Source organism: Lepidochelys olivacea (genome assembly GCF_965140295.1).
Source record: "Lepidochelys olivacea isolate rLepOli2 genome assembly, chromosome: 2".
NCBI classification, from domain to species: Eukaryota; Metazoa; Chordata; order Testudines; family Cheloniidae; genus Lepidochelys; species Lepidochelys olivacea.
Window position 1 is genome coordinate 106,475,298 of NC_140412.1, and position 15,687 is coordinate 106,490,984.

Consider the following 15,687-nt stretch of genomic DNA (forward strand, 5'->3'; position numbering starts at 1 on the left):
GTCAAGCTGATAAGGAAACCTGAAACCAAGCAAGCGTCAGGTGGTCTGGAGTTTCAATGGCTACATTTAGCACAGCTCAGAATTCTACTGTCTAATTGTAAATGTTCAAGCAACAGAACGTTAGATCCAGAACAACTTCACAGTTGAGGCACCTGGAGTGTAAGCTGCCTCATACATTTTCAGGGAGACTCATTATTGATTTTTTTTTTTAAGTCTCTTCCTCTCCCTCAGCTGATGAAGGAATATGCTGTGTGCATGATTACCTGCTTTCCCCTGTTATAGAGGGATATTTGCTGGTAACAAACACACCCAAGTAAACATATTCATAGGCATAGACTATTGGGGAGGTTTATGCCCTTGAAAATTAAGGGATTGCATTAACAAAGGAACCATCGAGTTTGGAGCTCATTTTAATAAAGGAGGACAATTTTAAGTCATGGTTCAAAGAACTTCTGATTCAAGCAATATTCAACGGTATTATTGTTTAACTTTAACCTCCTCCCCCCAATAAATCAGGTTGCCTGTGCCCCGGGATGCTGCTAAAATATATAGTTAGAGACCCAGGTTTTAGGTACAGTGTTAGGTACTTGGACTGTAAACTCTCCAGGGCAGGGCCCGTGTTCTGTGTTGGTATCGCCCTAGCACAGCGGTGCCCTGACCCAGGCCCGGGGCGCTGCTGCAGTACAGCTGGAAGTGGAGGCAGGAGCCAAGCTGGCAGGCGCCCCCGCCCCCGCCGCCTGCCTGGGATGAAATTACGCGCCCAACAGCTTCATGCATAAAACATGGGGCCGGGGCCGGCGGCGGCGGGAGCGGAGCGCTCCGCTGGGCTGCGAGCCGGGCAGGCAGGTGGCTCCCAGGCGCGGGGGCTCCGCGCGGGGATTTACCGGGCCGCCCCCGGGAGCGCCCCGCGCAGCTGGCCATGGAGCTGCCGCCGCGCCTGCACTGGGTGAGGACCAGGCTGTGGAGGCAGCGGGCTCGGCGCCGGCAGGTCTGGAGTAAGTGCTACTTTGGGGGGGGGGGAGGCTCGCCCCCTCCAGCCCCCTTTCCTCCTGTCGCCCCGCCGGCGTGACGCTGAGCACCGGGGCAGCCCTAAAACTTCCCGGCTCTGGGCTGGCCAGTCTGCGTGCCCCCCCTCACCTGGGGCGTGGGGCAGGTGAGGGGCGGCCGCACTGCCTCCTAGCGGGGCCGGGGCATGCACCATTTCTAACCCTACAGGCTACAGCTACGCTGGGCCCAGCCCCGACGGCGGCACAGGGCAGTTCGGACACTCCCCCCAGCCCAACAGCTCGCTTTGGGGGGGACCCTGGAATCAGGTCAGCACTGGTGGGGGTGGTCAGAAACGCGGATCATTTTATTGCACAACGGGGGAAAGAAATTGGGGGGTGGGGGGGAATCCAGAAGAATTGAATACACCCCTCAGGATGGGCTCAGCTGTACTGAACCCAGGGGGCTGGTTTGGGAACCTAACAGACTGCAGGCACAGTGTGGAGAACTGCCTGCCCCCTGCTTTGGTTGGTGGAACTCAAACCTAGCACTGAGCTGACATGGGCTTTACTGGAAAATACTGTACCGGGGGGTTGTGTTAATCATTCATTATTTCACGGGGGCCTTGGTGGAGGTAGATCACTTCCCTGCCATGATGAATATCCTGTGCTGAAGTGGCAGCTGCTTTAATATAGTCAAAATCGGAGACTGTCTTAGGGTATGTCTACACTACGAAATTAGGTCGCATTTATAGAAGTTGGTTTTTTAGAAATCGGTTTTATATATTCGAGTGTGTGTGTCCCCACAGAAAATGCTCTAAGTGCATTAACTGCATTAACTCGGCGGAGCGCTTCCACAGTACCGAGGCTAGAGTCGACTTCCGGAGCGTTGCACTGTGGATAGCTATCCCACAGTTCCCGCAGTCTCCGCTGCCCATTGGAATTCTGGGTTGAGATCCCAATGCCTGATGGGGCTAAAACATTGTCGCGGGTGGTTCTGGGTACATATCGTCAGGCCCCCCGTGAAAGCAAGGGCAGACAATCATTTCGCGCCTTTTTTCCTGAGTTACCTGTGCAGACGCCATACCACGGCAAGCATGGAGCCCGCTCAGGTAACCGTCACCCTATGTCTCCTGGGTGCTGGCAGACGCGGTACGGCTTTGCTGCACAGTAGCAGCAACCCATTGCCTTCTGGCAGCAGACGGTGCAATACGACTGGTAGTCGTCCTCGTCGTGTCCGAGGTGCTCCTGGCCACGTCGGCTGGGAGCGCCTGGGCAGACATGGGCGCAGGGACTAAATTTGGAGTGACTTGACCAGGTCATTCTCTTTAGTCCTGCAGTCCTATTGAACCGTCTTATGGTGAGCGGGCAGGCGATACGGACTGCTAGCAGTCGTACTGTACCATCTTCTGCCAGGCAGGCAAGAGATGAGGATTTCTAGCAGTTGTATTGTACCATCTTATGCCAGGCAGGCAAGAGATGAAGATGGCTAGCAGTCGTACTGTACCATCTTCTGCCGAGCAGCCATGAGATGTGGATGGCATGCAGTCCTTCTGCACCGTCTGCTGCCAGCCAAAGATGTAAAAGATAGATGGAGTGGGTCAGAACAAGAAATAGACCAGATTTGTTTTGTACTCATTTGCCTCCTCCCCTGTCTAGATCACACTGCAGTCACTCACAGAGAAGGTGCAGCGAGGTAAATCTAGCCATGTATCAATCAGAGGCCAGGCTAACCTCCTTGTTCCAATAAGAACGATAACTTAGGTGCACCATTTCTTATTGGAACCCTCCGTGCAGTCCTGCCTGAAATACTCCTTGATGTACAGGCACACCCTTTGTTGATTTTAGCTCCCTGAAGCCAACCCTGTAAGCCGTGTCGTCAGTCGCCCCTCCCTCCATCAGAGCAACGGCAGACAATCGTTCCGCGCCTTTTTTCTGTGCGGACGCCATACCAAGGCAAGCATGGAGGCCGCTCAGCTCACTTTGGCAATTAGGAGCACATTAACCACCACACGCATTATCCAGCAGTATATGCAGCACCAGAACATGGCAACGCGATACCGGGCGAGGAGGTGACGTCAGCGCGTTCCCGTGAGTGATCAGGACATGGACACAGATTTCTCTGAAAGCATGGGCCCTGACAATGCATGCATCATGGTGCTAATGGGGCAGGTTCATGCTGTGGAACGCCGATTCTGGGCTCGGGAAACAAGCACAGACTGGTGGGACCGCATAGTGTTGCAGGTTTGGGACGATTCCCAGTGGCTGCGAAACTTTCGCATGCGTAGGGGCACGTTCATGGAACTTTGTGACTTGCTTTCCCCTGCCCTGAAGCGCATGAATACCAAGATGAGAGCAGCCCTCACAGTTGAGAAGCGAGTGGCGATAGCCCTGTGGAAGCTTGCAACGCCAGACAGCTACCGGTCAGTTGGGAATCAATTTGGAGTGGGCAAATCTACTGTGGGGGCTGCTGTGATGCAAGTAGCCCACGCAATCAAAGATCTGCTGATATCAAGGGTAGTGACCCTGGGAAATGTGCAAGTCATAGTGGATGGCTTTGCTGCAACGGGATTCCCTAACTGTGGTGGGGCTATAGACGGAACCCATATCCCTATCTTGGCACCGGAGCACCAAGCCGCCGAGTACATAAACCGCAAGGGGTACTTTTCGATAGTGCTGCAAGCTCTGGTGGATCACAAGGGACGTTTCACCAACATCAACGTGGGATGGCCGGGAAAGGTGCATGATGCTCGCATCTTCAGGAACTCTGGTCTGTTTGAAAAGCTGCAGGAAGGGACTTTATTCCCAGACCAGAAAATAACTGTTGGGGATGTTGAAATGCCTATATGTATCCTTGGGGACCCAGCCTACCCCTTAATGCCATGGTTCATGAAGCCGTACACAGGCAGCCTGGACAGTAGTCAGGAGCTGTTCAACTACAGGCTGAGCAAGTGCAGAATGGTGGTAGAATGTGCATTTGGACATTTAAAGGCGCGCTGGCGCAGTTTACTGACTCGCTTAGACCTCAGCGAAACCAATATTCCCACTGTTATTACTGCTTGCTGTGTGCTCCACAAGATCTGTGAGAGTAAGGGGGAGACGTTTATGGCGGGGTGGGAGGTTGAGGCAAATCGCCTAGCTGCTGGTTACGCGCAGCCAGACACCAGGGCGGTTAGAAGAGCACAGGAGGGCGCGGTACGCATCAGAGAAGCTTTGAAAACCAGTTTCATGACTGGCCAGGCTACGGTGTGAAAGTTCTGTTTGTTTCTTCTTGATGGAAACCCCCCGCCCCTTGGTTCACTCTACTTCCCTGTAAGCTAACCACCCTCCCCTCCTCCCTTTAATCATTGCTTGCAGAGGCAATAAAGTCATTGCTGCTTCACATTCATGCATTCTTTATTCATTCATCACACAAATAGGGGGATGACTACCAAGGTAGCCCAGGAGGGGTGGTGGAGGAGGGAAGGAAAATGCCACACAGCACTTTAAGCACAGCACTTTAAAAGTTGACAACTTTAAAATTTATTGAATGACAGCCTTCTTTTTTTGGGGCAATCCTCTGTGGTGGAGTGGCTGGTTGGCCGGAGGCCCCCCCACCATGTTCTTGGGCGTCTGGGTGTGGAGGCTATGGAACTTGGGGAGGAGGGCGGTTGGTTACAGAGGGGCAGCAGTGGCAGTCTGTGCTCCAGCTGCCTTTGCTGCAGCTCAACCATACACTGGAGCATACTGGTTTGGTCCTGCAGCAGCCTCAGCATTGAATCCTGCCTCCTCTCATCACGCTGCCGCCACATTTGAGCTTCAGCCCTCTCTTCAGCCCGCCACCTCTCCTCCCGGTCATTTTGTGCTTTCCTGCACTCTGACATTATTTGCCTCCACGCATTTGTCTGTGCTCTGTCAGTGTGGGAGGACAGCATGAGCTCGGAGAACATTTCATCGCGAGTGCGTTTTTTTTTTTTCTTTCTAAGCTTCACTAGCCTCTGGGAAGGAGAAGATCCTGTGATCATTGAAACACATGCAGCTGGTGGAGAAAAAAAAAAGGGACAGCGGTATTTAAAAAGACACATTTTATAAAACAGTCGCTACACTCTTTCAGGGTTAAACCTTGCTGTTAACATTACATACATAGCACATGTGCTTTCGTTACAAGGTTGCATTTTGCCTCCTCCCACCGCGTGACTACCCCCTCAACCTTCCCCCCTCCCTGTGGCTAACAGCGGGGAACATTTCTGTTTAGCCACAGGCAAACAGCCCAGCAGGAATGGGCTCCTCTGAGTGTCCCCTGAAGAAAAGCACTCTATTTCAACCAGGTGACCATGAATTATATCTCACTCTCCTGAGGATAACACAGAGAGATAAAGAACGGATTTTGGTTGAATGCCAGCAAACATACACTGCAATGCTTTGTTCTACAGTGATTCCCGAGTACGTGTTACTGGCCTGGAGTGGTAAAGTGTCCTACCATGAAGGACGAAATAAGGCTGCCCTCCCCAGAAACCTTTTGCAAAGGCTTTAGGACTACATCTAGGAGAACCGCAAATGCCAGGGCAAAGTAATCCTTTCACATGCTTGCTTTTAAACCATGTATAGCATTTTAAAAGGTACACTCACCAGAGGTCCCTTCTCCGCCTGCTGGGTCCAGGAGGCAGCCTTGGGTGGGTTCGGGGGGTACTGGCTCCAGGTCTAGGGTGAGAAACAGTTCCTGGCTGTCGGGGAAAACCGGTTTCTCTGCTTGCTTGCTGTGAGCTATCTACAACCTCCTCCTCATCATCTTCGTCCCCAAAACCTACTTCCGTATTGCCTCCATCTCCATTGAAGGAGTCAAACAACACAGCTGGGGTAGTGGTGGCTGAACCCCCTAAAATGGCATGCAGCTCATCATAGAAGCGGCATGTTTGGGGCTCTGACCCAGAGCAGCTGTTCGCCTCTCTGGTTTTCTGGTAGGCTTGCCTCAGCTCCTTCAGTTTCATGCGGCACTGCTTCGGGTCCCTGTTATGGCCTCTGTCCTTCATGCCCTGGGAGATTTTCACAAAGGTTTTGGCATTTCGAAAACTGGAACGGAGTTCTGATAGCACAGATTCCTCTCCCCATACAGCGATCAGATCCCGTACCTCCCGTTCGGTCCATGCTGGAGCTCTTTTGTGATTCTGGGACTCCATCATGGTCACCTGTGCTGATGAGCTCTGCATGGTCACCTGCAGCTTGCCACGCTGGCCAAACAGGAAATGAGATTCAAAAGTTCGCGGTTCTTTTCCTGTCTACCTGGCCAGTGCATCTGAGTTGAGAGTGCTGTCCAGAGCGGTCAGAATGGAGCACTCTGGGATAGCTCCCGGAGGCCAATACCATCGAATTGTGTCCACAGTACCCCAAATTCGAGCCGGCAATGTCGATTTAAGCGCTAATCCACTTGTCAGGGGTGGAGTAAGGAAATCGATTTTAAGAGCCCTTTAAGTCGAAATAAAGGGCTTCATTGTGTGGACAGGTGCAGGTTTAAATCGATTTAACGCTGCTAAATTCGACCTAAAGTCCTAGTGTAGACCAGGGCTTAGCCAAGGTGACAGGTCATACTAGTTTAGCCCCAGCTTCGAAGACTCCCTTTTAGCTGGCTCACAAGAGGGAACAGTGGCCTTTGGGCTCTATTGGGTCTCTGCAGCATTAATGCCTATATTGAGTAAGCAGAGCGGGGACTTCTTTAGTAAGTGTCTGACCACTTGTTGACAGACAGAGACATACAAGGGAATGAAGAAGGGATGACAAACTATCTCTGTTCATCTTAAGGTTATGGGCCAAGTATGGCAAAAGAGAACTTAACTGAAAATGTCTAGTGGGACACACTACAAAAGGTTAAAATACACTACAGTAAAAACAAGCATGCTATGTGCCAAGTATGGTGCCCAGAAATCACTGTCCTTTCAATATCCTAGTTTATTATAATTATCCTGAAATGTGAGCGATACCAGGATCGGTCCTGCCCCATGAATACCAAACTCACAGTTATCCTCTTGAACAGTATGTTGTCACAGGAGCCAATTCGGAGTTTAAACTAAGAACCCTTCAAATTCAAAGTATTATTTCTAGATTTCAGAAACACTAATTTCAGCAGACGTGTTCTACATTCCTACACTCTTTATTTACTGAGTTAATCATTGGTTCTGATCAGTCACCTGTTGTATATTTGCTGTTGTGCAAGTACTTGTGTACTGCAAATATTTATGCACTCCATGGCATTATGGTCAATTCCTATTTTCTAGTCAGAAGAAAAAAACAAACAATCCTGTTTCACCTTTATTTAGGATTATATTAACCTTTTCCAAATTAAATTCCCCATTATTTACAACTAAAGAATTGACAAATAGTTTGGGAATTATTTGGGAACATCTTAACACAGGCTGCCCCATTTACGCTCCGCATTCTGGTTTAATAATTATCCACTTGCCCTAATTCAGTTGTCTCTTGAGTGAGTGGTTAGATGCATTTGGCTCTATTACACCAGTTTATACAAACTGAAAGAATGGGAAATCTGAGAAGGGGAGATGCTCTGCATAATTTAAAGAGGTTTCTTTGGTTGGGAAAGTGCTCCCTTTGTACATATGTGACCGCAGGGCAGGCATTTTATTTTGGCTCCAGCTTTGGGAAACATTGTAGCACAGAAGGGCGGGGGGGGGGTTCAAATGGAAATAAAAATTTTAAGAGAAGAAAGAATGGGAGGCTTGTGTGGGTGATTTAGGAGAGAGGTTCTAGACTCTGGAATCTTTTATTATTAGGTTACTAGTTTGAATCCAGACTGAGACAATAGTAACCAAAAGGGGTTCCTGCCTGTGGCTTGAGTGTCCACTACCGAGAGGCCAAGCCCAAGGATCTGGCCCTAAGACTGAATTACTCCCTTCATGCCTAGATGCAGCTCTTAGTGATCAAGGTTGAGGCGCTGTGGCAAAACTTACACTATTGCTAGACACATTGTACCTGTTCTGTTTATAAATATTATTTTTATAAACAACACATACCTGGTGCCCAGCAAGGAAACTATCACTATTTGGTTTCTGATGTCACTAGAATCCCAGCCTTCCACAGTGGCCTCTCTTTACAAATGTTGTCATCCAGGAAGACAGACTGAGGATTTTGCAGTGTCCTATCAAGGCCCAATTATTGTGATCACCATTTTGTATGGGGTTCTCTGAGGAGAACTTCCTAGAGGCACAGTTTAAGCTTTCTGTTATAAAAATGCTTCCTTGCATAAAAGCATTTTCAAACTCTAGGCAAGCTTTTGCATTGTAATTGTAGCTTTGCGGATCAGACTAAGGGAATCCAATATAGTAGATGGGATGGATTCTCTGTGACAACTTTAAAATATCAAAGGCTTCTGTTTAATTTTTGCCTATTAACACAAGCAAATGTACATGGTTCTGCTTGCCTTAGCAAAATCAAAGTAAACATTATTTTATTGCACTAGTGTTTGATACAAACAGAATTATTTTTTTTTTTTTCTATCTGGGAAACTGAGTTAAAATCCTGCTAGCAGCAACCAGTCTGATGAAGCTAGACTTAGTATTCTTTGGACAAGCCTGCAAAACATTTTTTGCCGCTCCTCCCCAAAATGTGATTGAATCCTGATCACCAGAATCAGGTAACTGCAGGGGGCCGGGGAAATGGTTTACATATAAAGGGTGAGGCGCAGCACAGAAGTAGGGTGACCAGATAGCAACTGTGGAAAAAAATGGGACGGGGTGGGGGGGTAATAGGCGCCTATATAAGAAAGTCCCAAAAAATGGGACGGTCCCTATAAAAATGGTACATCTGGTCACCCTACACAGAGGGAGTATTTGTCTCCCATTACTCTCCCTAATGCAGAATGGGAAATCACATCCGTTTGCTGGTTGATACAGATGCCAACATTTTATAACAGTTTTGCAATGGACAGGGATTGAGAGAATCCTATGTCCTCAGCCTTTGGAGGGTTTGAGGGTATTCTGGTAAATTATATCATTTTACAAAATTAACTTGCCATCCCTCACTGAAGTAGATAAGTATTATTATCTCTATCTCGCAGATGAGGGAAATTAAAGCAGAAATGTTATGTGACTTATCTAAGGCCATAGAAGCAGTCAATATCAGAGCTGGGATTGGAATACACCGGGCTCTAGTCTGAGCCCTGCACTTAGTCCATTAGACCAGGCTGCATTTCATTGTTGCCAGAAATCAGACTGGCTCCTCAGCAGAGCAGTATAGAGCTGTGCAGGCTCTGTTTCTGTCAGAGATGGGGAATAGTGAGGAGGGTCACCCTGGTTTGTGGGATTTTTTTTTTAAAAAAGGTGCAAAAATTATGGGATATAGAAGACATTATGGGACAGACTGTTACTTGCTGGGAAAGTGACCCCTTGCTCCCAGTCAGTCTCTTGCACGACTTGTTTTGGCCGCACCATGCATTGTCTAAACTTCGCAAAAACCGGCGCTCTGGACAGTGGTGGGTTGCACACTGGGATACCTGCGCCTGGGACACTGCATTGATACAAGCACTCCGCTGCTGATACAAGGTTGCACGTGCACAAACACTGTACTAACTGCAGCGGCTTTATGCTGACGTAACTTGCATTAACCAAAGTTCTTAGTGTAGATGTGTCCTAAGTGTGCAGTAAAGGTTCAAAATAGATTGTATTTGCCACTATCCACTACTATAGTCTTCCCCCTAATTGTTAGTGGTAATGTGGTAGGCTTTTAAATATATAGGTAGCCTTTATGAAATATTAGATACAAGGTCTGTCTTTTTTCTGTTAAATAAAGGGAATGTTGTTTGGAAAATATAACATACATAGACAGCTTCATGAAGTTCTGATATTGTGTAGGCACAGTGTTCTAACTTCAAGGGGTCTATTCAGAATTTATTTAAATTAATAAATTTTCAAAAATGTCAAGGGCACAAAACCCACTCTGACTGCACACCCCTAGTTGCCACCTACCACCGCACACTGGAACCAATACCCGATATCATAAAACAACTACAACCCATACTGGGTGGGGACCCTATCCTGAAAGAAATATTTCCTGAACCTTCCCTTCTGGCCTTCAGACAACTGTCCAAGCTCATCATTGGAAGCAAGCTCCTCATAGACCAGGACACACCAACTCAAAGTGACACCAGACCCTGCCAGAACAACAGATGTAAAACCTATAGACATATTTCCACTGCTACAATGACCAACACTGCCCCCTCACCCATAACACATCTTACACTTACAAGATCCATGGGTCCTACGCATGCCTATCACAACACGTGGAGTATCTCATCCAGTGCACTAAATGCCTCAGCGACTATGTGGGTGAAACCAGACAATCACTACTCTCATGCATGAACTTACACAGGAAAATGATAAAACACAAACACTATCACCTGTGGGTGAACTTTTCACAAAACTGTCACAATATCTGACCTCTCAGTTCTCATTCACAAAGAAAATCTGCACAATACCTTCAAAAGATGAGCCTGGGAGCTCAAATTCATAACTTTGCTAGACACTAAAAATCATGGACTGAATAAACACACTGGATTTATGGCTTACTGCAACAATCTATAACCCACTAACAACACCTCTCCCAGCTGCCTTTCCCCCCTATGACTGGAAGGGTATTAATGGGCCTCTTCTCCTTGAGTGGTCCCTTGAAATATGTGCCGACTACTTATGCTAAACAATCTGTTTCACCTTATATTTAGTTGTGAAACTCTGAATATGTTTCCAAGACCTGAAGAAGAGCTCTGTGTCAGCTTGAAAGCTTGTCTTTCTCACCAACAGAAGTTGGTCCAATGAAATATAGTATGTCACCTACCTTGTCTCTTTAATTTGTGGTGTTCCTTTTCATTTCTTGTCTGTGCATTTAAGCTTAGTTCTTCAATGTGTCACTCCTTTGAGAGCAAAAGGATTAGTGGAACATTGAAAAGACCGACCTTGTCTCGGGACCAACATGGCTACAACAACATCGCATAACACAAATTAAGAAAACCAGCCAAAATTTGTTATACTAGAGTTTTAAAGACATGAAATAAGACTAAGAAGCTGTAAAGCAATAGTGCAGCGTCAGAGAGGAAGTGAACTCTAAACAGATTGTGTTTGAAAAACTCTTGAGAAGAAAGCCATTAAAATAATGACTGAACATACATTTTAACAGCCCCAGAAGGAACAAAACTAATCTAGCCTCCCTCAAGGAGACCTGCACCCAAACAATAGAATGCATATCTAGTGTGGAATGCATTCTTCCACTTTTATGACCAATCCTATCTTTAATTTTTTTGCAGGTTACAACATTATGCAATTAGTATTAAGCCCACTTGATGGAACTGGAGAGCATGTGGTCTTAACTTGTCATTTAGAGCTTTTACTTTAAATCACAGGATTCTAAAATTATATTCAGAAGTCACCTTCCCGAACTAGTATAGGAAGTAAGGCTCACCAGAGCTGAGTCCCAGTAGCTCCGAAAGGAGCCTGACACTGGTCCTAGGGAGAGGTCAGACTATAAGTGTTTCTCGTAGGCCCTGTACCCAGTGATGGAATGTAGCTTTTTTTCCTAAGAGATGCACGTGCATTACTCTCTTTAACATTAATGGAAGTTACACATAACACAGAGGGGAGACTAGCCTCCCAATAAAGTATAAAAGTCTTTCCATGACACAATTAACAGCAGAAAAATACATTTTCATTGCTCAGTTTTTGATGTGAGAAACAAACACTTCCTCATTTCCACATCAGTCATTCTCCAGAGCTCCACTCACAAGATGCTTTGATGTTTATGAAATTGAATCTCTTTACTTTAGATTTGACACCATTTACTTCAAAGCAGCAGTCAACTCTATATGCATTCAGTAGGTGCCAATTAGTATTTATAAACAGAGAATGAATAAATTTAGCTGTAATTTTTAACTGTACTGATAATTTCAAGATGTTAACTCAATAAAACAATTATTGAAAAAATTGACAAATATGTTCCATAAGTTGCCAAGTCAATGTAGAATAAAAATAAAATATACGCTTGTCATCAAGTTTCAAAACAGCTTGAGCAATTAGTAACTGTTATACCTTATACCAAATGAAATTTGTCTGAGGCCTGGTCTAAATTTGGGGGAGCAGGGAGCATCGATCTAAGTTACGCAACTTCAACTAAGTGAATAATGTAGCTGAAGTCGACGTACTTAGATCTACTCACCACGGTGTCTTCACTGAGGTGAGTCAACTGCTGACACTCCCCCGTCGACTCCGCCTGCACCTCTCGCTCCGGTGGAATACAGGAGTCAACAGGAGGGTGCTTGGGGGGGTCAATTTATCACATCTAGGCTAGACGCGATACATCGACCCCCACTGGATCGATCGCTGCCCGCTGATCCGGGGGGTAGTATACACATACCCTAAGAATAAAACTCACTGTATAGATGTACATTTTAAAATAAAATTTCAGTTAAACTAGACCTAGTTATTTAAAATGAAAAACCTACATGATTCAAATTGAACCCAAATAATAACCGTGCCTACAAACATTACTTTTCAGACCATAGAAGTGTATTCAGACTAAAAAACTTGCATTATATGGAATTAAAAGGGCACATGTTAGAAGAGCTAAAAACTGGTTTACAAATAATCTTCAAATGTAGTTATCAATGAGCAGGGTCCCACAGGGATGGGTTCTTGGTCCAAGGTAGAATCTTGGCTGGTAAAGTTTGCAGATGACACACGGATTGGTAGGGATAATAAATACTGTTATGGAGTGATCTGAATCACCTATTTAAATAGTCATAATCCAACAAAATGCATTTTAATACAGCCAGAGGTGAGGTAACACATCTGAGAACAAAGACCACATGTTATATCTGCAGGATGGGAGACCCTGTCACTGCTTTTCAAGACTCAAAGGATTTAGAGGTCATTGTAGATAATTGCCTGTGAGCTCTCAGTGCAGTGCTGTGGCAAAAAAAGGGATAATGTGTTGCATGGATGTATAAAAAGGAGAATATCAAACAGGGAAGTGCCCTGTACACAGCATTGGTAAGACGGCTACTAAAATACTGTCTTCAGTTCTGGTGTCCACACTTCAAGGAAGGAGGGGAGATACTGGAAAGAGTTCAAAGGAAGACCTCAAAATGATCCAGGGGAAAACAAGCCGTATGATGTGGGGTTAAAGGAGTTCAACTATTAATGGAGATTCTCTATGTCCTAGTAAGGAGGAGAGGATGGAAGATAAAATACGGGTAGGAGCTGATGAAAAACAATCCCATTCATTTACATCACGTAATGGCAGACAGCTGAAAAGTAACAATTTTTAAAGAAGTACTTATATACAAATGCTAGAAGTCTAAATAATAAGATGGGTGAACTAGAGTGCCTTGTATTAAATGAGGATATTGATAGAGAAGGCATCACAGAAACTTGGTGGAATGAGGATAATCAATGGGGGACAGTAATACCAGGGTGTGACGTTACTGACATGAACTGGGACCATATAGATCATTGTTGCAACCAAGGGCCTGTAGTGGCACCAAATCTTGTATAAAGGGGGGTCAAATAAGGTGTCTAAGACAAGGTTATGGCTTGCTGGTTATGATTGTGGAGTGGAGTGCCCCAAGGATTGGTCCTCGGGCCGGTTTTGTTCAATATCTTCATTAATGATCTGGAGGATGGTGTGGATTGCACCCTCAGCAAGTTTGCAAATGACAGTAAACTGGGAGGAGAGGTAGATATGCTGGAGGGTAGGGATAGGATACAGAGGAACCTAGACAAATTAGAGGATTGGGCCAAAAGAAATATGATGAGCTTTAACAAGGACAAGTGCAGAGTCCTGCACTTAGGACGGAAGAATCCCATGCACCGCTACAGACTAGGGACCGAATGGCTCGGCAGCAGTTCGGCAGAAAAGGACCTAGGGGTTACAGTGGATGAGCAGCTGGATATGAGTCAACAGCGTGCCCTTGTTGCCAAGAAGGCCAATGGCATTTTGGGATGTATATGTAGGGGCATTGCCAGCAGATCGAGGGATGTGATCGTTCCCCTCTATTCGACACTGGTGAGGCCTCATCTGGAGTACTGTGTCCAGTTTTGGGCACCACACTACAAGAAGGATGTGGAAAAATTGGAAAGAGTCCAGTGGAGGGCAACAAAAATGATTAGGGGCTGGAACACATGACTTATGAGGAGAGGCTGAGGAAACTGGGATTGTTTAGTCTGTGGAAGAGAAGAATGAGGGTGGATTTGATAGCTGCTTTCAACTACCTGAAAGGGGGTTCCAAAGAGGATGGATCTAGCCTGTTCTCAGTGGTAGCAGATGACATAACAAGGAGTAATGGTCTCAAGTTGCAGTGTGGGAGGTTTAGGTTGGATATTAGGAAAAACTTTTTCACTAGGAGGGTGGTGAAGCACAGGAATGTGTTACCTAGGGAGGTGGTGGAATCTTCTTCCTTAGATATTTTTAAGGTCAGGCTTGACATAGCCATGGCTGGGATGATTTAGTTGGGGATTGGTCCTGCTTTGCGGAGGGGGTTGGACTAGATAACCTCCTGAGGTCCCTTCCAACTCTGATATTCTAGGATTCTAAGACATCCCTATGGACAGAACTCTGAGGTTTTTCCATGCCATGTGCTGGACAGCTTGTCTTTGGGACAAAGAAAGAGAAGCTACAGCTCTTCCATCTTGTCTTCAATCCTGCTTCATACATCTGGAGAGACTTTGCTACAAACGGAAGCTCTAAACAAAGGAATGATGACCCATCCCAGCTGTGGATGTACTCCAGGGACTTGATTTGAATCTGCAGTTTATTCTATTACTGCTACAAGCCTGAACCAAGAACTTTGCCATTACTGTATGTAATGGATTCCATTTAACCAATTCTAGCTCTCATCGATATCTTTTTCCTTTTATGAATAAACCTTTAGATTTTAGATCCTAAAGGATTGGCAATAGCGTAATTTGTGGGTAAGATCTGATTTGTATATTGACCTGGGTCTGGGGCTTGGTCCTTTGGGATTGAGAGAACCTTTTTTCTTTTACTGGGGTATTGGTTTTCATAACCATCTGTCCCCATAACAAGTGGCATTGGTGGTGATACTGGGAAACTGGTGTGTCTAAGGGACTTGTGTGACTTGTGGTTAGCCAGTGGGGTAAAACCAAAGTCTTCTCTGTTTGGCTGATTTGGTTTGCCTTGGTGTGCATAGAAACCCCAGCCTTGGGCTGTAACTGCCCTGCTTTAAGCAATTTGTCCTGAATTGGCACTCTCATTTGGGTCCCACCAGAACCAGCATCGTTACAGAGTACAAAATATATCAGAAACATAGAACAGGTTGTGCTGGTGGGGGAGTGACACTTTATGTGAAAGAAAGCGTAAAATCAAATGAAGTAAAAATCTTAAATGAACCAAACTGTACCATAGAATTTCTATGTATAGTAATCCCATGCTTGAATAATAAGAATATAGCTGTAGGGATATACTACCAGCCACCTGATCTGGATGGTGATAGTGACTGTGAAATGCTCAGAGAGATTAGAGAAGCTATAAAAATAAAAAAAACTCAATAATAATGGGGGATTTCAACTATCCCCATATTGACTGGGTACGTGTCTTCTCAGGATGGGATGCAGAGATAAAGTTTCTTGACACCTTAAATGATTGCTTCTTGGAGCATCTAATCCTGGAACCCACAAAGGGAAAGGCAATTCTTGATTTAGTCCTAAGTGGAGCA

At 45.9% G+C, this 15,687-nt stretch overlaps 1 protein-coding gene across 1 annotated transcript in view; it reads left to right on the forward strand.

The window, feature by feature from the left end:
- The first annotated feature begins 932 nt into the window (after positions 1-932).
- RIPOR2 (RHO family interacting cell polarization regulator 2) overlaps positions 933-15,687 on the forward strand; it is a 176,970-nt gene continuing 162,215 nt past the window's right edge. Inside the window, exon 1 of the mRNA XM_084619307.1 lies at positions 933-995. The gene's annotated coding sequence lies outside the window, so the exon portion shown is untranslated. The remainder of the gene's footprint in view (positions 996-15,687) is intronic.